Genomic DNA, 19,519 nt, shown 5'->3' with positions numbered 1-19,519 from the left:
CTGTGAACACGACAACATTTTCTTGCCTACCCAAGTTTTCAAGTTGAAGCCCCAGTGTCTTATAACTCTCACGGTTAAGTACACAGTAATTCCATCGCCATAAAAAGAATTGAAAGACGCGCTGAATAAAAGAATTAAAAATGAATATAGAAATCAATGTGAAAACTGTCAGTTACTGAAAGTCAGGAAGGAGGAGCGACCGTAAAACGAGAACAGGATGACCTGAAAAAAAGAACAAATTGGAAATCTTAAAGATGAAAGTTAAATAATGAAAATAGCCCCCCACTCTAAGCCCCCAAAACCTGGATACATCTGAAGAGACACGCTAATGACTGAGAAAGTTGTACTGGCAAGCGTCTAGCTGTTGATAGAGAATAAAGAAAGCTATCAAAGATCTGACTGATACAGCAAATAGATAAAGCAGAAGATAACAAAATAGAAAGGAAATTAACTCAGCATTAAGCATTTTGTTATATGATATAGAGAAAAGATATGGAAAAGAGGGCTTAGTGACAGAGAACTTGTCCAAGGTGCCTGAGGCACCTGGTTCAATCCCCAAGTGCAAAAAAAAAAAAAGAAAAAAAAAAAGAGAAAATAATTAAGTTACACAATTGTTCAGAAATGATAACATACGTGAGACCTTATGTGGAGAACTCTTGTCATGTTACTAGCAAGAAATTAGAAATTAATACCACCCCTGGCAACAATGTAGCAAAACCGCAAAGCATTCAATAGTAAAGGAAACAGAATCTTCCAAAGAAGGGCAAGTTTCACTAATGTAAATAAATGGAATTTAATTGGCATTAAACGTTGGAAGGCAAAGGTCTCATACTACAAAGACAGAGGGAAGCCAACTTTCAAACAGTCAAACTCTCTTCAAAGAGCTGAAGGTCAAATAAATGTATTTGAACGATATATGAGAACCTTACTGTGCTTACTGTCTTCAATCCACTATGAAAAAAACAAAAGAAATTCTAGCAAAGCCAGGACAATGAGAAGAACCCAGGAGAAATGGAAGTGATACAACAGAACGGGTTAAGGAGCGATTTTATAGATATACATGATTTTTGTACATTTTTGTACATTTTTGTACATATGACCATAATATATATTAGGATTCCATTTTAGAATGTGATTAAGCTGAGAATGGCAGCACACCCCTGCGTGCCCAGTGCTCAAGATCACAGGAAGAAAATAAGTGTGGAGACAGATTAAGACACTTAGCAAGACTTTTTTTTTTTTTTTTAAGAGAGGATGGCAGAATGTGACTGTAATACCAGAACTTGGGAGGCAGAAACTGGCAGATTCTTTTTGAGTTCCAGACCAGCCAGAGCTACATAGTGAGACCCTGTGTCAATAGTAACAATGACAGCACAAAGGGCTCTATGTACGTGTGACTACTATTCACGCAGTCCTTTCCTCCCTCCCTCTCTCTCCCTCCCTCCCTCCCTTCTTTAACATAGGTGCTAAGGACTGAGCTCAAGGGAATCACTTATTGACTGGGCCATGCCTCCAGCCTCTTTTCTTGCTATTTTATTATCAATTTTTTTTGTTTTTGTTTTGTTTTTGTTTTTTGAGACAGGGTTTCTCCGTGTAGCCCTGGCTGTCCTGGAACTCACTCTGTAGACCAGGCTGGCCTCGAACTCAGAAATCCGCCTGCCTCTGCCTCCCAAGTGCTGGGATTAAAGGCGTGTGCCACCACCGCCTGGCTATTATCAAAATGTTAAGAATACATAAAAGTCACTGTGATGGTTTGTATACGCTCGGCCCAGGGTGTGGCACTGTTAGGAGGTGTGGCCTTGTTGGAGTAGGTGTGTCACTGTGGGTGTGGGCTTTAAGACCCTCATCCTAGCTGCCTGGAAGTCAGTCTTCTCCTAGCAGCCTTCAGATGATGTAGAACTCTCAGCTCCTCCTGCACCATGCCTGCCTGAATGGTCCCATGTTTCCACCTTGATGATAATGGACTGAACCTCTAAACCTGTAAACCAGTCCTAAATAAATGTCCTTGTAAGAGTTGCCTTGGTCATGGTGTCTGTTCATAGCAGCAAAACCCTAACTAAATAATACAGTCAACAAAATTGGATAATGCAAATATTCATAAAAATGACTAAATTGTATAGTATAAAAACATCAATTTTAAGCCATTAAGGTCTTAGCCCATTGCGGCCAGTTAGTGGTGCCACTTGCCTTTAATCTTAGCACTCAGGGGCAGAGGTGGGTGCATCTCTGTGAGTTTTTAAGGCCAGCCTGATCTACAGAGCCATTCCAGGACAGCCAAGGCTACAGAGAAACCCTGTCTCAAAAACAAAACCAATTTTTTAAAAAAAAAAATCCATTGTTTCATCTACATTTTGCTGTGTCTACTGACATATTTTAATGCAATCTTGCCCTTCATGTCTAACAATATTTTTGTTTTTTGTTTTTCGAGACAGGGTTTCTCTGTATAGTCCTGGCTGTCCTGGAACTCACTCTGTAGACCAGGCTGGCCTCAAACTCAGAAATCCACCTGCCTCCGCATCCTAAGTGCTGAGATTAAAGGTGTGCGCCACCACCACCTGGCCTAACAATATTATACATAGATATTTACTGTGCATCTCAGAAAAACACGGGCACATTCTTTTACAAGCACAATAAAATTATTCATCAAGAAAAAAAATGACAGTGATTCTTTGGTCCTGTCTTTGTATCTGTGTTAGGCACTGTGACAAAAACCTAAGACCAGACCTCTAAAGGAGGAAGAACTTATTGGCACACGGTTTTACAGTCTTTATTCTGCAGGGGTCTGGTGACTTTGTTGCGTGAGCTGTGGCTTAGAAGAATATCAATGTCCTTTATAATAATCAGTGATATGTGTCATAGAGCATGGTCTGGTGTGATGGAAGAGGGTACCTTAGCGGGCCCGTCCTGACACATCCCTCCCCTTGAAGTACTAGCCATACGAAGGCTCTACCATAGGATAGAGTTTATAGAATAGAGTTTATTTGGGGTCATGGGAAGAAGAGTTGAGAAGGGAGTAGAGGAGGCGGGGGGTGGGGGGGAGGAAGAGAAGAGACCTGGCAGGAACATGTAGAGAGAGAAGGGGAGGGGGAAGGGGAGAGAGGGAGAAAGGGGTCAGAGAGAGAAAAAGGGCAGAGAGTTAGAGTAAGAGAGGGAGAGGCCAAACAGTTCCTTTTTATAGCAAGCCAGGCCTACTTGGCTGTTGCTAGGTAACTGTTGGGCAGAGTGTAGAGGGAATGCCAACATTCCTCCATTTTGGTTTAATTTTTAAAAAAGAGAAACTAGAAGAGGAGGTGGTGGTGAAACAGGAATAGGATCATTGTGATCATTAGTTGATCCCAGCTGACTTTGGGGCAACACGTCTCTGAGAAACCTAAGAAAATGGGTATGGGGATGTCGGTCAAGTCTTAGGAGAGTTGGCTGCATCCTTGCTGTCCCGGGTCTGTGGAACCATCTGTGGTTAGAAAGGAGAAGGACCAGTAGAAGCATCTTTGTCTGTCAGAGCAGATTGGAGCATCTGTGGGTTTCTTCTTTAGAGCTGTCCTGGATGTAGATTTGAGTAAACACCTGGACTTGGCAAGATGCTGAAACATACACACACACACACTAGAGGTAGTAGGTTTGGGAGAAAAGTCTTCTTAAATGTACATTTGAAGCCATTAGGTCTTGGTGGTTGAGGTGAGGGGAGTCCCAAAACCAGTGTGTTTCCTGGAGCTTATGAGTTTATAAAAGAGATAAACTTGTTAACAACATGAACAGTCTTTAAGGTGAGCTTAAGGAAGAAAAAAAAACCTTTGATAGAGCAGAAAGAGCAAGAAGGGCTTTTTTTCCTTCTGTCTAGGATACTGAATATATAAATTTAGCAAAATTAGAAACATTTTTAAGTTTATATTTAAAAAGACAATCAAAGGAAACACAAAAACTTTGATAACCCTTTGAATATGATAGTTGATCATATAGTTTAGTATGAGAAATGTAAGAATCCACGTGCGGTTTGGACAGACAACGCAAAGTCGATCCGGTTCCACAGGAGGGGATTTATTTAGGGAGGGGGGAGAGAGGGACAGAAGTGGAAGAAATGGTGGAGAGAAGAGAGAGAGAGAGAGGTTGGGGCGGTCCCAACTATTTAAGTGGGTAATGAGGTGTGTAACTTCCCAGGTGTAGGTGAGCGAAGCAGGTGAATCCTGGGAGTGGTTGTCTCAGCAATGTAGGAGTTGCCAGCCCCTGAATATGACGTCACTGGATTCAGACTTATACTAACATACTCCACTTTTTCTTATTATAAAAAAGAAAAAAAGGAGAAGGGAAGCCGATGGTGAAAGGGGGATCTGGCGCTGTGTCTCTCTTAAACTACTTCCTGCTGTGTAGGGGCGTAGTCTGTTGGGGGAGGAGCCGGCTTTTTCACCATCGGGGCCCATTCCGTGGATGTGTGTACCAGGCTCTTCTGTGGACATCAACTGGTGATCCTGTAACAAGAACTGATTAATAAACTGGTTAGAAATAATACCAGGAGGATGACAAGAAGGGTGTTACAGGAGAGTATCTGAACTGGAGATCTCACATTCCCCAAAATGGTATTTCTTGGGGGTACTGGCGAAGAACATCTTCTTGGGCTGTCAGGACACCTGGCATCTGTCAGTTCTGAAGCACCACAGCTGGAATCTCACGGGCTCCGTGTGTAGAAACGGGTGTCTTGCAATGTTGGTAGAAGAAGTGGTTGGTCCGTGAACCTTAGCATATGTATCTGAAAGGACCAGTACTCTTGTATCTGGGCAAAAGGAAGCAAGTACAGAGAACATAATATTTAGATGGGATATCAGATATAGGAATGATTCCTGGATGCAGTTTGGGTTGGTTCTTGGCATCCGGCTATGGAGCAGTTTCCTGACCCTGTTTGGAAACACTGTTTGTTATCTGTGAGTGTTTCTCGAACCTTGTGCATCCAGATGCGAGGGCTGACCTGGATAGAAACAAACAGCAGGGAGAGGACAAGAAACACGTGTCTAGTCCAGTGGGGTCAAGCTTGGCTGCCGGAGTGGAGTCTCATTTTCTGGGATTAAGGACAAGGTGGGTGGTCTCGATGTCCTCTGGAGTTTAATAGAGCACGGTCCTGTTAGAGTCGACGTGTATGAAGGAGAATCGATTTTAGATGGGGGGGTGAAGGGCTTAAGGTGAGACAGGTGGACCCAATGAGGGAGTCCTTCAAGTTTAGCAGCTGTAGGGGTCACGAGGATTACCTTAAAAGGACCCTGCCATTTGGGAGAGAGAGGTGAGGGCCGGTGGTCTGGAGGGGAGAGAAGCACTTGGTCTCCAATGTTGACAGGCAGTGGACAGGAGACAGTGTGTGGTCGAGGTAGATGGTGGTCAGCAAAGTTCCACAGGAGAGAACGAAGGTGACAAAGTAATGGGGTGAGCAGATAGTCTGGGAGGGGGGAACACTTAGGTAAAAGACCAGGGGTTAGGACTGGATGTCCATACATGAGTTCAAAAGGTGAAATGAGGAGAGGTCGCTTGGGAAGGGCTCATAGCCTGAAAAGAGCCAGAGGTAGGAGTTTTACCCAATCCAGGTGAAGTTCCTGTGACAGCTTGACAAGAGTGGTTTTTAAAGAGCAGCTAGTTCTCTCTACCTTACCGGAAGATTGGGGGTGGTAGGGAATATGAAAATGCCAGGGGATGTCTAGGGACTTAGATAGAATTTGAGAAACTTGGGAAGTAAATTCAGGCCCATTGTCTGACTAGAGGGAGGCAGGGACACCAAAACGGGGATGATCTCTCTGAGGAGGAGATCAGAGACTATCTGAGCCCTTTTGTTAGTTGTGGGAAAAGCCTCTACCCAGCCTGAGAAGGTGTCTACCAAGACCAGGAGGTACTTGACACGTTTTACAGCAGGCATGTGGGTAAAGTCAAGTTGCCAGTCAGTTCCGGGAAGGGAACCTCTGGCCTGGTGGGTAGGAAAAGGGGTGCTATGATACCTTGAGTTGGGATCTGACATCTGACAGATTTTGCAAGAAGCAGTAATAGATTTTAGGAAACTTAAGTCCTCAGGAGTAGGCTGTAGGTGGGTCTTAACAAAATAAGACAACGTTTGGCTGTTAGGATGAAAGAGTTGGTGAAGATAGGACAGAGTTTGACGAGTGTCAGGGGGTGTAGGTGGGGATGTGGGTTGCAGTGTAAGAATGTCCTGGGGAGGGTGAGATGAGTCTAGGCCCCTAAGGGCTGTGGCTCTAGCTGCCTCATCAGCTAGGTTGTTTCCCTTGGAGACTATAGAGTCATCTGTGCGGTGGGATCTGCAGTGGACAATCCCAATAGCTGTGGGGAGATGGGAGGCCTTTAGCATGGCCATAATCTGGTTTTCATTAGTTACTGATCCTCCTTTTGTGGTAAGTAACCTGCACTCCTTCCAGATACCAGCATGGGACAGGAGGATATGAAAAGCATATTTGGAATCTGTGTAGATGCTGAGGGATTGTCCCTGTGCCAGCTGGAAGGCACGGGTAAGGGCTATTAATTCAGCCTGTTGGTTGGCGGTATGAGCAGGAAGGGCCTGCACCTCCACCACCTTGGTGTCTGACACTATGGCATAGCCAGCTTTCCTGTCCCCTCCATGTAAAAAGGAGCTTCCATCTGTATACCAGGTATAGATGGCTTGAGGCAATGTGCCCTCCTGTATGTGTGAAGGATGAGGTAATTGTTCCTCTAAGATTTCAGTGCAGGAGTGAGATAGGGTGTAGTCAGTATTAGGTCGAGGAAGAAGATTGGAAATATTAAGAGGTGGGCATGATTGAAAGGTGAGGGTGGAGTCTTCTATTAGAGCTACCTGAAGAGAAAGAACCCAGGAGGGAGGTAGAGTCTGTAAGCCTTTATAAGTTAGGAACTGTGACAGGTTGTGAGAAGAGAGGACAGTTATAGGCGATCCCAAGGTTAGTTTCTTTGATTCCTGAATAAGGAGTTCAGCAGCTGCTAAGGTACGAATGCCCGGTGCCCGGGGTAATCGGCTTGGCCGGCCAATGCACCACTGTAAGAATCCATGCGCGGTTTGGACAGACAACGATCCAGTTCCACAGGAGGGGATTTATTTATGGAGGGGGGAGAGAGGGAGAGAAGTGGGAGAAATGGCGGAGAGAAGAGAAAGAGAGAGAGTTTGGGGCGGTCTCAACTATTTAAGTGGGTGATGATGTGTGACTTCGCAGGTGTAGGTGAGAGAGGCAGGTGAATTCTGGGAGTGGTTGTCTCAGCAACGTAGGAGTCGCCGGCCCCTGAATATGACGTCACCGGGTTCAGACTTATACTAACAAGAAACACCTTAAGGCTATGGTTAAAAGACAATCCAAGGAAACTTAAATTTGTAACTATGATGGCTGATAGCCTAGATTTAGCATGAGAAACACTTTGTCTATAGCTAGAAGATAACCCAAGGAAACTTAAAATTTGAACTTGTGATTATAAAAGTGGATCATATAGAGAAATGTTTTATTAGGGTTAGGCTAATTTATAAGGACTCCATTGGTTAATGTTAGGATTTCGAATCTTTGAAGTCTCAATGTAACAGTGGCAAAACAAGGGGAGGAAATATGAAGCATTTAGTCACTGAATTTAGATAAGGAAGTAGCAGAAGATTATATCTGTGAAAGGTCACAACTGAACTTGTGTATCCTTTATTGTGACGTCTGTGGGCAAGGCAAACCTGTCTTTGATAAGAGGTATGGTAGTCTTAACTAGTTAATGAATTGACCAATGAGCTAATATAGTGGTGGGTTACCTTAGGGTAAGAAGCTAGTTGTCCATTTTCTAGCTGTAAAGCTGCAGTTAGCTTAGCTGTCAAGATAATCAGAAATCTGGGAAGAATAAATTGTAATCTAGGAGTCATATATTAATTAAAACGAGAGAGGTTGGTGAATATCTAAACAGTTCTCCCAGGCCCTGTGGTCTCCATCGCAAGTCCAGCAGAGGTAGTCTGGCCATCAGGCCCAGAAGTTGAAAAGCTTTTTCCTGTGGAAGAGGAACTTGGGAGAAATGAGTCACTTTGTCTTAGGCAATACAAGACATTGAATTCTCTGGGTGCCCTCTATTTGTGCACAGTTTAGGCTGAGCCCTGGCAGTGGGCCGGGCAATGGAGTAGTGTTTCTCAGTGGTTATCACACCGAAGTCCAGGTAGAGTCCTTTGTCACTATGCCCATATCTTCTCAGAGACCTTGTGTGTGGGGGTCACTGTTCGGATTAGGGAGTCTCTGCTTAAACATTTAACATTCTATTTAGCATATTTCTGACAACATTGAGAGCTAGTATCTATTAAGCATACCTGAGTTAGATAATCTGTTTGCTTTTAATTACTTGTTCTTCAATGTATCTAGCAAACAAAGAGGTTACATTGTAACTTACTGACAGTAGTGAAAACAAGGCTAAGTATATCTTTAAGGCAGTGGTCTTTAACCTTTTTACTGTTGTATATCTTTAAACTAATATTAAAATTATTATTTACCAAGGAAGGATAGAAACCATATGAAAACCTTATCGTAATTGAAACCTTTTAACTCAGGCTGTTCTCTTAAAGACAGTGAAGTGGGGACTGCCCATAACAAAGATGGAGGATAATCACGAGACTGCCTTTAACCAAGCCGGTGCTGAAGCTACAGGCTTCATGTGACCACCCATAGCTAAAATGGTACTGAAGCAACAGCTCCTGCTGAGGAGTTAAAGTTATGTATTTGTTATTCCTTGGAATGGAACGGCATTTATCTATAGAAGTGTGGTTATGTATCAGCAGAGACAAATAAACACATTTGTCTGGCAGACAGGGCACTATGTGCATGTGAGGAGATCTCTCCCTGTCACTACAGGTAGCCTCTGCCTTGTGGGTCAGAGTAGCACAGTGGGTCTGAGCAGCACACAGCCTGTTGGAGCAAGTAGCTGGCAGCGGTGGTTCAGCAGAGTAGGATACTGGACAGTGAAGGAGAGCAGCTGAGCAACCCAATCCTGGGGCGAGGGAGCAAACGCTCCAGGGAGGGGGCGGGGTGGTACCCGCGGCTGTGTTCTGCCCGCCTCCTGCCAACCTACTCGACTCCAGACCTGCATGCCGTGTGTACCACCCCACCTCTGGGGCTCCAGCCTGCTGACAGTTCAGGCAGGGAGCAAGAGAACGAGTTAAATCTAAAACAAAATCTGGAGAGTGCCGTTAGAGCCCAAAGGAGCAGCAACAGAGAGCGGAGGAGTAAAGCAGTTTGGAGCGAAGCAGGGGAAAAGCCTACATAAAAAACCTTCCATTTTCTGATGGCTAGCGATAGCTGTGAAAAAAGTTTTTTCAAAGTGCCATTAAGTGGACATTTAGAGTTATTATCTAGTGGCTATGGGGGCCAAATTTAGTGTGTGAATTTGGAAACCTTTAAGACCAGGAGGTGTCCCAGTAGGGAGCCTGGGAGTAGCTGTGAAGACATTCCCTTTAGGTGAAGTAGAAGTTATTAATCTTATCGAGGCATCCCAAGGTAAATTAATAATGATAAATTAATAACTAATAACAAGCAGCAGGACTAAATACACCAGGTCATCATGAGCTAACCTAGGGGCTGAGCTGCCCAGTGCCAGAGTGGCAGGAGAATGGATTGCCTAGGCCTAGGGTTTTCCAGCAGTGAGAGAGAAACCATCTCAAGGAGAGAAAGAGAGCTCACCCAAGGGAAGAGGTCCTAAGACAAGAGTCAGCAAGGAAGGCTAGTCATGACTGTTAATACCTCCATCCCTAAGGACATCAGAAGGTGGCTGTGAGCTCAACAGCCCTCCCTTGGGACCAGAGGCCTTTTATGCTGACCATTGGGAGGGGGAAGGTTACCAATTTGCCAGTGTTTGGATGGATAGATCTAAGGATCTGATGGCTGGAAAGTCAATGTGGTGGCAGAGGGAAAATGTGAACCTACGAGTTTGCAAATCCTAGTTGTGGCACCAAACAATGTGTTTTATAAAACCAAGAATAAGCTTTATAAAGTGTGGTGTGGTGCAGTGGGAAGGCGGTTCCTCAGCGGGGCCGTGTTGAGGCATCCCTTCCCCCGAGGTACCACCCATACAAAAGGTCTAGTATAAAATAGAGTTTATTTGGGAGCATGGGAAGGGGAGTTGAGAAGGAAGTAGAGGCAGAGAAAGAGAGGAGACAGAGAAGGACAGAGAGAGAGACACACAGAGAGAGAGAGAGACAGAGGGAGAGAGAGAGAGAGAGAGAGAGAGAGAGAGAGAGAGAGAGAGGAGAAGAGACATTGGTGAGGGAGGGGGAAGAGGAGAGAAGAAGGAGGTCAGAGAGTCAGAGAGAGAGAGGGAGAGGTCAGACAGTCCCTTTTTTAGCAAGCTAGGCCTACCTGCTGTTGCTAGGTAACTGTTGGGTGGAGCATAGAAGGAATGCCAACAAATATTATGAGAGGAGGGGACAGTAGGAGTTGCCCACCTCATGCAGACAGAAAACAGAAATACAGGACCAAGGACCAGACAGAACCTTTAAAGACATACCTCAGTGACCTACTTCCTAAACCTTTCGTCACCACCCAATAACGCTATCTAAGCAAGAGCCCACCAGTGTATTAGCTCACTGACCAAGTCAGACCCTTCATGATCGATCACTTGGTGAGAGCCTCACCTCTACACGCTGCTGCATGGGAACAGCCTTTGGCACACCAGTCTTTCAGAGGGTTCTTTAGAGCCAAACCACAAGTGTCCACACTCAAACTCTTATTGTTCAGACTTCTCCTTCAGGTAGGATTGTAGCTCTCAGCATGACGCAGGCTATGTGCTGTCCCCCTTCCTAGGACAGCTCTGTGCTACTTGGTCCTTTGAACCTTCTTGATTTCTCTGAATCTCTCCTGACAAAAGGGAGCATATTTGCTGATTTTTTTTTTCTTCTGTTTGCCTGCTTCCTTTCTCTCTTAAGGGCATCCTGGTCTCATTGCAAAGGTCCCTCAGTGTGGAGTCTTAATGAGGATTAGTGGCCACGTTTCTCTACAGAGACTAGAGAAATTTCCTTGCTGGGCTTGGGGATGGGCACATAAATCAGATTCTTCCCTCTGGATGCTTCGTTTAGAGTCTAAGCAAGTCCTGAGGTCTGCTGGAGGGTCCTCTTCCTGATTAGAACCGCTCATTTGTTTCTCTATGGGACATTAAGTATGGTTCAAGCCTATTCTCAGCTCTGGCTTTGAGACTAAAATGGGAGAGGCAGGCTTTGGAATAAACAGGAGTCAGACCCACAGATGTCGCATGGAGACAAAAGAGAGAATGTGGTCTTTCCATGAGCACACAGCCATAGCCGTCGGTCCTAACATGTCATTGTGTGTGTGCTAGCAACAGAGTAACGAACCGTTTGAAGTTATGGGTCTGGGTAGGCAGAACACACACTCTCAAAGCTGTCTGTTTATGCTCTGGAACCTGCTACTGCTTCCTTGTCTGACCGAAGGGACTTTGCGAGTCTTAGGTTGAAGAGTCAGAGTCAGTGGCAGGGAACAATTCTGGAATATCCAGGCAAGGTCAATTTAAGCACAGGAGTCCTAACGGTGACCATACCCTCCTCTGGACAAAAGTCGGAACTATGGAAGCAGGGTTAGAAGATACTGTGTTGCAGATCCCACACGGAATGTGTGCAGCCATTCCAAGCTGAGAAGCCTGGGCCATGGCCCCTCCCCAAAGCCTAGAAAGAGAGGCAACCCTGTAGACAGCTGGATTTTAGTTTAACCCTGTGACATTTTCAACCTACAGAACTGCAAATAAATATATGTTGTTTGGGGCTGGACAACCATAGTGTCCACCTTGGTACATACCTTAGTGCCAGGACTTTAGTTAAGGCCAGCCTGGTCTATATAGTGAGTTCCAGGTCAGCCAGAACTATACAGTGAGACTTTTTGTTTTTAAAGATTCATTTATTTTATGTCTATGAGAACACTTCAGCTTTCTTCAGTTACACCAGAAGAGGACATCAGATCACATTACAGTTGGTTGTGAGCCACAATTCCCAGCAACTGTGGTTGCTGGGAATTGAACTCAGGACCTCTGGAAGAGAAACCAGTGTTCTTAACTGTTGAGCCATCTCTCCAGTCTGAGACTCTTTATCAAAAAATCAAAAATCAAACTAAAACAGAAATGGTGCTGTTTTAGGACGTTAAGTTTGTAATAATGTATATGATTGTATGCGTATGCTTGGGCCAGGGAGTGGCACGATTAGGAGGTGTGGCCTTGTTGGAGTAGGTGTGTCACTGTGGGCGTGGCTTTAAGACCCTAGTCCTAGCTGCCTGGAAGCCAGTCTTCTGCTAGCACCCTTCAGATGAAGATGTAGAACTCTCAGCTCCTCCTGCACCATGCCTGCCTTGATGCTGCCATGCTCCTGCCTTGGTGATAATGAACTGAACCTCTAAACCTGTAAGCAGCCCCAATTAAATGTTGTCCTTATAAGAGTTGCCTTGGTCATGGTATCTGTTCATAGTAGTCAAACCCTAACTAAGACAATGTGTTAAGCCAGGAAAGAGAAATCTGAAAGAACACCCATCCTTCAACTTGGGAAAGATGTCACTTTGACTGACAGACCAGGGCTGTAAAGACAAAACGCCAACACATTTGGCAACCAGCTTCACTTGGATGCTGGGAAGGGAAGACGAAGGAGAAAAGGGTTGTGAGAAGGAAGTTCAGAGCCACTCTTACACAGACTGAAACACATGCAAACAATAGAAGCATATTTACACTTAGAACTTACAAATTCTAAGTTTTGTCAAAAAAACAAAAAACAAAACAAAACAAAAAAAACCCCAAAAAACCGGAAAAAGAACCAACCAAACAAACAAAACCCAGCAAAACTAGAAAAGGCATGGCTCTTAGTAAAGACAAAGCTAGCTCCATCAAATGTCTCAGCACCTAGTTACACACACACCTGGGAACAGTAGGGTTCAGAATCACTGATTTAGCCTTACCAGGGAAGCGTCTAGAATCATCTTTGCGCACTGTTCGATGTTTAATACAGAGTCCCATAACTGGTCAAAGCGCAGAGAATAAGTATCTGGGCAGCACTCGGCCATGAATGGGACATCTATAACTTAACACGCCATCTCCCAAGACTCCTAAGGATGAGCAGATTCTAAGGGTCAAGGTTTGGGGGGGGGGGTGAGGGTAAACAGTTTTCTGGACAGGAGGGGGTCACTGCACTCACTAAGTCACAGCATCTGTGGCTGCCTGCATATGATCAACCCGGTAATCGGTCTAACGAGAATGCCGGGTCCTCACTCCTTGGCTGGAGAGCTTGACTGCTGGTAGGGGAGGAAAAGTCAGTTTTCTTTCAAAGTCTTACTTGGAGAAACAATGTAGCAAGTTCCCTCGCAGGTGAAGTCTCGCGGGATGATGACAGTCCCATAGCTGCACATGAGTGGAGTCCCCTTCTCCACTGACTTCCTCTAGTCTCTTTTAGCACCTCCTAAGGCAACATTCAAATTATGAGCAAAGCAAGGGGGAGGGAGTATAGGAAGGCAGGGCTGCTGTCTCAAGTGAGGACTGAGGGCCTCCCCCTCTATGAGGCAATGCTAATCACTGTAGAGTACTCACCACCACGGCTGCCCTGGTGTTTGTTCTATGTCTGCCTCTTCCTCCAGCTCCTCAGCCCTTCCACCCACCACTCCACAACATCCCTTGAACCTCGGATGGGCTGATACAGACACACCTAGATAAACATCACTGCTGTTGGCTGCAGACCAGAACCAAACTTTAAGACCCTGTTATTAAACACTGAACCGTATGCTTGCAGGACATGGAGAAATCAAATGGATTGAGAGGGAAGTTCCCCAACTGGTTTTTTGTTTGTTTGTTTTTGTTTTTGTTGTTGTTGGTGGTTTTTGTTTTTTGTTTTTGTTTTTTTGTTTTTTTGTAATGCTAGAAGCCACTATGAAGGCTGCCAAAGGAGAATTGTCACCTCAGGCTAGGCTGGAGACTCTGGTGTGATTTCTTCCTGATGACTGGACCATTGTGGTACGGCAACAGTTGTGCCAGCATCTTCACCAAATAAAAACATCTGCTGTGACAATCCCTGAAAGGGGCGGCTGATGGCAGCCACACTCTGTGTGAGCAGGCGTAGTCACCAGGCCATTTGACAGGTGCATTCTGTCTATTTAACTATTTAACAATAGCAGTAGCTTTTCCCACCTGGGCTACGGGTTTGGCGAGAGGCACAATGATTCTCACTTCATAATCAGAGCGTGGAGATGAAGATTATTTGAAATCCAAGCAGTTTACTTTGCAGATTTGCAGTTGGGAGTCTGCCGTGAATGGCAGGCCCACTGACTGAGCGCAGACTACCTTACAAATGAACGTGTGTGTCGCCCTGCTTTGTGAACAGTAATAAAGACACAGTCTTACAGGTTATCCTGGTTTCATAGTCTGTGTCTTTTACTCAACAAACCCCATGGGGATTCATCTCTAAGCTTTCACCCCGTTTTGAACTTTTCAGAGGCACGACCTTGCAGACTTAGCAGGGATCTATTTTCTGTTCATTTGTAGCTGGGCTTCAGCTGCCTCGAGTCATCTTTGAAAGTGAAGCATCTGATTCCTTCTTGTAACTTCCAGTCAATGGGAAAGTTGCTGGAGGCATCCAGAATAGTCTGTGCACTACTGTACGACATCTTGCCTGGAATACTGGGCACACAGAGTCCCCAGCCTAGCCTGAGGTGACAATTCTCCTTAGGCAGCCTTCATAGTACCTTGCAACACTACAAAAAACCAGTTGGGGAACTTCCCTCTCAATCCATTTGATTTCTCCATGTTCTGCAAGCATACGGTTCAGTGTCTAATAACAGGGTCTTAAAGTTTGGTTCTGGTCTGCAGCCAACAGCAGTGATATTTATCTGTATTGTTTTGATGGCCAAGAAACCCTCAGAAGGGAGAACACCCTGGGAAGCTGATTCTGAATTGATAACCTTAAGGCTTCAGAAACTTCCTCCATCCACACTGGTCTTGGTGTTTTCTAATTATAAACCACTGAGTAGGAGTGTCCTTAACAACTTCCCTATGCTCTGAGAGTCCTGTCTAGAAAAGGTTGTCTTAGTCACTGTTCTTTTGCTCTGAGGAGACACCATGCTCAAGGCAACTTATAAAAGAAAGGATTTAATTGGGGACTCAGTTCCAGAGGGTGAGTCCATGACCATCACAGTGGGGAGCTTGTCACCGTGTCAGTAGGCAGGCAATTGTTGGAGCTGTAGATCTTACATCTTATCCACAACCAGGAGGCAGAGGTCCAGGAAGACTGGACCTGGCACGGGCTTGTGAAACCTCAAAGCCCACCCCCAGTGACACACCTACCCCAACAAGGCCACGCCTCCTAATCCTTCTTAAGCAGTTCATCAATCAGGAAGCAAACATTCAAATGTATCAGGTAATGAGGGGCACTCTCAGTCAAACAACCACAAGTTGTCTCTTGGAAAAACAAAACCGAGAACATTTTCCTTCTCAGCGTTGGGATTACAGGTGTGACTCCAGTCGCTGCTCAAGTGTTTATTGTTGGTATTTGGGGGTGGGGGAATGCTCAGGGTAAAACAGGCTTCCTTACCAAGAGAGGAAAACTGGGAAGCCTTGAAAGAGACATTCTTCCTCAACCGTTATCAGCCCTAGCCATGTATTAAGGAAGGGAGGCTTAAGCCGTGTGATTGACATCAGTGTTCAGGGTCGAATTTAGGACCGAGCATGGCAATAACCAATGATTGGTAAATGCCACCAGAGTTAAGAATTCGGAGGCAAAGGTCGGAAGGGCTCCGTGAGTTCGGGGCCAACCTGGTCCACACAGCGAGCTCCACACTAGCCTGGGCTACATAGTGAGACCTGTCCCGAAAGACAAAATCCTGCTTCACTGCTACCTCGGGGGTCGCTATTTGCAGTGTGGCGGGCAGGGAGGACTGCGGGGCGGAGAGCAGGCGGAGGAGGGCGGCGCCGAGGGGCCGGGGCCAGGGCTGCGGCTCCGCCGGAAGTGCCCGCCCGCCCGCTCGCCCTGGGCGTCCTCGGCGGAGACGGCGTGGCCGAGCGGACCGAGCGCCTCGCTGCCCCGCAGGTGAGCTCTCCCGTGGGATGCGGTGCGGCCGCCGCCCGCGCCTCTGCTCCCGCTCCTCGCTTCTCGGCCGCCGCCTCCGACCCTCACCTCCCCCGTTTCTCCGTCCCTCCCTCCTCGTCCTCTCTCTTTCCCTCTCCTCCGACTGTCTTCCCTCCCTTTCTCTCCCCCTCCTCCTGCCCTCATCCTGCCCGGGCAGACCCTGCAAAGTGGCCCCCGAGTCCCCCGGGTCCAGGGTCGCCAGCCACCGGCAGCCGCAGCCTGCTTTCTAGGATGCTCCTTGCCTGGGTGGAACACCCGAGCAACTTTTGGTCCGTTCTGGAAGCAGTTGCTGGGATTGTGATACTTTTTTTTTCTACACTGTATTTAAAATTGTTAAAGATTACTTTAAAAATGTAAAATAAGATTGGGGAACGATCCCAGTTTTGAGGAGTTCTTTCTAGCAATTAAGAATAGTGAGGTCTGGAATTCAGCGTGGGCTAGCCGTTTCCAGGTATCATCGCAAGAAGTGTGCTAACTTTTTTTTTCTTAGATTTCCAAGGCTTGAGGCTTTCTTTGTCTGGTTAGGGGTCTCAGGGCCTTACACTTTTTCACATACTGAGGAACGTTGGTTCTTTAGGAGCGGGAGTGAAGTGCTCACCAGTTTGATGAGCTGTTTAGCACAATGCAGTGACTGAGCACATACCAATGGCCGTCGCTTGGGTCACTTGGACAGTTGTATCTCCGAAGGTGAGGGCTGGAGTCCTGGGAAGTCACGGGGCATCCCACCTTCCGCTACTCACCTTAGAGAAGCGGTCAACCGAGTCCCAGCTACGGGCAAAAGTCATTTTCCCTTGCAAATAGAAAACATTAGTCAGTATGAAGACTCGTTAGGGCACATGCTACTGAAAGTGTTAGTGGACAGTAAATGAAATTCTTAGGAAATGTTAAGAAAATATGTTGGGTTTCCGCCCCAATTCTCTCTCTTAAGGAACGATTATTCTGCACAATTTTGCACATTTGTACAGTTTTGCACATTTAAATGAATGAGTTTTGTACAAAAAATAGTGAAAGAAATATTTGATTGGGAGCCTGGGGCGTGGGGTGGGGGTGTGGGAGTAGGGGGGTAATGACATCCTGTGACCTTTTTTGGCTGTTAAACCTTGAAGTCCGTCTGCTTTTTAATTACTGGTGACTAGCCTGGTTACTGGTGGGGGATGGGAAGGATTTGCATTTGTTTGCTTTTAGGGGTAGGGTACAAGCCGCACTGACTTCTTTCTTTGAGTTTCCAGGCCACCTCCAGGGAGGGCCTGGCAGTGTCCGGTGAAAGTCCCAAAGGACAGAACCTGGGAATAGGCCTCTGGAGGGCAGGGCAAGGGAGCTTGCAGGAAGCCTGGGCCTGCAGAGCAGCCCGGGAAGTCCTAGAGTGGAGACTGCTTTTCCTCTTTACATGCTCGCCCCTCCCCCTTTTTTCTTTTTCTTTTTTTTTTTTTAAATAAAGATTCATTTACTTTAAGACCGAACCTGAAAAATACCATCCATCATTTCTTTTTTAAAAGCCTTTCTAGTTTGGAAATAGGAAACAGTAATGGTGGGCAGAATGGTCCTAACAAGCTTTTATTTTACTGCCGGGGCATGTGTAGTGTGAGTGTCAGAGTTCACTCCTCTGCACTCCAAAGGAGTCAGGCGTGATACTCTGACCTGTGACCCCAGCTGGGGCGACGGGACTGAAGCCCTGGAGTGTCTGGCCAGCTAGCCAGCTGAGTCAGTGCCGTCCAGGTTCACTGCAAGGCAGAAAGCCCTAGGGGAAGACGCTGGTCACGGAGGCATCATGTGTTTGTACACACACACACACACAGAGGCTTTAGCTTTAATCTTAAAAACTGCACGAGGTATTGAACACTTTAAAATTTCTTGGACAGTTTCACACCTAAGAACATTCTCAAGGGATCCTAGGCAGTTTTGCTTTCCAGGTTTTTTGAACTTATTGGTGGAATTAGTCGGGAGAGACTTGGCTTGAAGTTTTGGGGTGTTTCCTGATTCCCCAGAGAGAGGCCTTCTTATGCTTTGTGAGGTGCTGGCCTCTGAGAGCCTGACCCATGTATCTGTAAAGACTGTCACAGATGCAGTAGTGGCAGCTGCTTCTATCCTTTCTTTGATCATTCCTTTCATCCCCAACGCCTGCATCCCCCCCCTCTGCGTGTTAGTTCCTTCTATTCAGATGCTATACATGCACTAGTTAACCTCATAGCACTTCTGAAGAATTTTTACTTTAGCTGTGGTTGCTGTTAATGTCAGAGAAGCTAAGGATGACGTGCCTCAGACCTTTCTCTTATTTTGGGGCGCATTTCCTGTCTGGTCTACTTATAACATGCGTGGTTTTTACTTAGTGCGGCTTGTGTTCAGAGCCTGTGCCTTGCCTGTCCTACGCTTTGTGTTGTTTATGCAGGTTTCATGTGTACCCTCCACAGCTGTCCCGAAAGCTTGCTGTTCCTCGTAAGGTTTCCTGTAGTTACAGTCTCCCCGTGTACCCCACTGTGCATGGACCAACCAGAGAGTGGGACCGACGACACTTGCCAAACTCTCACCCCCTCAGGCATGCCAGTGACCTTCTGACAGAGGGCGTGCTGACTTTAGCTCTCATCTGTATTAATACTGTTGGGATTTTATGGCCTTGGTGGGAAGCAAATGAAGTTTGGATGCTTCGTGTGCACTCTACGTAAATAGAACGCCATGCTCATGAAGTGCATGGCTCCCCGGTGGCTGGATGACAGTGTTTTTCTTCCCTGGCTCAGTGCAGCGTCTCCCGTACCTTCTGGGATGCAGGTGCCCAAAGGAGACAGCTAGTCCTCTGCTTTTTTATGTCTGATCCCCACGAGGCCATGCAGGAGCATTCTCTGTTCGTTCTGTGGTTAAATCTTCCCTTGAAGATTGAATGTTTTCCTTGATATTCTCTTCAGACAACAGACCCCAGAGGTGCTGGTTAGTTTTGGTCAACTGGATACAAGGTAGGGTCATCTGGGAAGAGGGACACTCAATTTGAGAAAACACTTTTATTTGATTGGGATGTTGGCAAGTCTGGTGCATTTTCTTCGTTAAAGAGCGACGTGGGAAGATCCCGCCCACTATGGGCGGGGCCACCCCTGGGCTCGTGGTCCTGTGCAGTATAAGAAAGCAGGCTGAGTAAGCCATAGAGAGCAAACCAGAAAGCAGCATCCATTCCTTCATGGCATCTGCATCCGTTCCTGCCCTGAGTTCTTTACCCTGACTTCCCTCAGTGATGGATTTAGAAGTCATGTAAGTCCTTCCCTCCCCAAATTGCTTTTGGTTGTGGTGTTTGTCACAGCAATAAAAAGCAAACCGGGACCCTAGGGTTATCCTTCCTGATTGGTCTGGAGGTTTGAGTTAGAAATGGACCCTCAAAGCTGTTAAATGCTATGGAATGCAGCTTTAAGGCTGCTGGAGTTGCTCTCTCTCTCTCTCTCTCTCTCTCTCTCTCTCTCTCTCTCT

At 46.2% G+C, this 19,519-nt stretch overlaps 1 protein-coding gene across 1 annotated transcript in view; it reads left to right on the top strand.

Moving 5' to 3' along the window:
• The first annotated feature begins 15,996 nt into the window (after nucleotides 1–15,996).
• Nucleotides 15,997–19,519, top strand: part of Golm1 (golgi membrane protein 1) — a 40,801-nt gene continuing 37,278 nt past the window's right edge. Inside the window, exon 1 of the mRNA XM_028772102.1 lies at nucleotides 15,997–16,033. The gene's annotated coding sequence lies outside the window, so the exon portion shown is untranslated. The remainder of the gene's footprint in view (nucleotides 16,034–19,519) is intronic.

Source organism: Grammomys surdaster, unplaced genomic scaffold (assembly GCF_004785775.1).
Source record: "Grammomys surdaster isolate TR1022 unplaced genomic scaffold, NIH_TR_1.0 211, whole genome shotgun sequence".
Classification (NCBI taxonomy): domain Eukaryota; kingdom Metazoa; phylum Chordata; class Mammalia; order Rodentia; family Muridae; genus Grammomys; species Grammomys surdaster.
The sequence above is the reverse complement of the archived record's forward strand: the minus strand, read 5'-3'. Positions and strand labels throughout refer to the sequence as shown.